The sequence below is a fragment of the Bison bison genome, unplaced genomic scaffold (assembly GCF_000754665.1).
Source record: "Bison bison bison isolate TAMUID 2011002044 unplaced genomic scaffold, Bison_UMD1.0 scf7180017864531, whole genome shotgun sequence".
In the NCBI taxonomy this organism is placed as follows: domain Eukaryota; kingdom Metazoa; phylum Chordata; class Mammalia; order Artiodactyla; family Bovidae; genus Bison; species Bison bison.
This window is the reverse complement of record NW_011495081.1, coordinates 5,835,253-5,837,107: the sequence shown is the minus strand read 5'-3', so window position 1 is coordinate 5,837,107 and position 1,855 is coordinate 5,835,253. Positions and strand designations below refer to the sequence as shown.

Below are 1,855 nucleotides of genomic sequence, written 5' to 3'. Positions count from 1 at the left end.
TGAGGTGGCCAAAGTACTGGAGTTTCAGCTTTAGCATCATTCCTTCCAAAGAAATCCCAGGGCTGATCTCCTTTAGAATGGAATGGTTGGATCTCACACCCCTCCAATTTCAATTTTGCTTAGTACTATTACTTTTTACAACTTTGAAAATGATTTTTGGTTTATAACTTCATCATATTACTTGATTTTGAAAATTTAGTATCTTTGTTTCACCTTTCTGTGCTCAATACTTTCATTTTCTGAGTCTAAGTCTTTGTAATAAAGTTTCCTTTATGTTCTGACACTCCATATTTCTTTTAGTTAGAATCTCTGGAATTCTATGATTCTTTCAAGTCAGATTATGAGACAAATAAAACAATGCCTACACTACCCCTTCATGAATTTCCTGTCGGTTAGATAAGTCAGATCGTAATTAGAAAGCTATTTTAAGATTTCTTTTTTTTCCACTTCCTGCAAAAGCAAACTGTGAAGCATTTATGCCCTGATTAAACTTTAAAAGGATTGTCAGTAATAGAATTTTAGGCAAACCTGGGGAGGGAATATTTTTATCTTAAATACATGGCAAACTGGAAGCAAATTATGACAGCATTCTCAATTACCACTATTTATTGTCTAGAGAGCGTGTATTATGAAAACAATTTTGAATCACCAAAACAAAGTTACTTCCAGTATGGTAAGACAGGAAAAAAGTTCTCAGATATGAAGAGTCATGTAGATGACAACTATTTGCTCAGTCGTGTCTGACTCTTTGAGACCCCATGGACTGTAGCTCACCAGGCTCCCCAGTCCATGGAATTTTCCAGGCAAGAATACTGGAGGGGTTGCCATTTCCTCCTCCAGAGGCTCTCCCTGACCAAGGGATCAAACCTGCATCTCCTGTGTCTCCTGCACTGGCACGTGAATTCTTTATCACTAGGGCATCTGGGAAGCCCAGATGACATCTAAGGATATAATGAAAGGAAAAAAACAGAAGAAACAAAACCTATTTTCTTTAATTTAGAAAAATATAGGTTTTCCAAATGGCACAATATTACATGACAAAGTAATATTATCTCCAGAGCTGAAAAGTAACTCTCTGTGCTATGTTTTTTATTTCATTCACTTGCTAAAGTAATTTTTCTTCTGAAATATGAAACAGTCCCCTGCCTTCTTTAAGAAAATGTATACATGTCACAATTACATCTATTCATGACAAAACAGTGAAGTGCTCACTGTGTAAGCACTCACTACCACTCTACTGTGTAAGACGTATACTATTAGACTCGAAATAGAAGCTTGCTACCATATACAAGTGGAGGAAAGTTTAAAACTGCGCTAATCTCAAAGCATAAAAATGGATGCTTCCTGAGGCCAGAACTGTGATTTCTTAATATTTTTCATAGTTTAAAAAAAAAAATCCTAAGCACTATTCTAGGAGAATGCGATGACACCCCACTCCAGTACTCTTGCCTGGAAAATCCCATGGACGGAGGAGCCTGGTGGGCTGCAGTCCATGGGGTCGTAAAGAGACAGACACGACTGAGCGACTTCCCTTTCACTTTTCACTTTCATGCATTGGAGAAGGAAATGGCAACCCGCTCCAGCGTTCTTGCCTGGAGAATCCCAGGGACGGGGGAGCTTGGGGGCTTCCGTCTATGGGGTCGCACAGAGTCGGACACGACTGAAGCGACTTAGCAATAGCAGCAGCAACCCTAACTTAACCAGTGAGTGGAGGAGGCCAGTGAGAGCAGCTCAGAGCCCAGCTTGAGGGCCAGGCATCTTTCGTCCCAGCACAAGGATCTCAGGGAGGCTTACTCTGGGTCAGAGCATCTGGTCTTAAGGCCTGCTCCTCCTCTCCCTCCCACCCAAGTCTGCT

General features: G+C 40.7%; 1 protein-coding gene across 2 annotated transcripts in view; it reads right to left on the bottom strand.

Moving 5' to 3' along the window:
• The window catches only part of DNAJC24 (DnaJ (Hsp40) homolog, subfamily C, member 24), a 77,618-nt gene that overhangs the window by 55,926 nt on the left and 19,837 nt on the right, over positions 1-1,855 (bottom strand). The gene's annotated exons all lie outside the window — the stretch shown is intronic.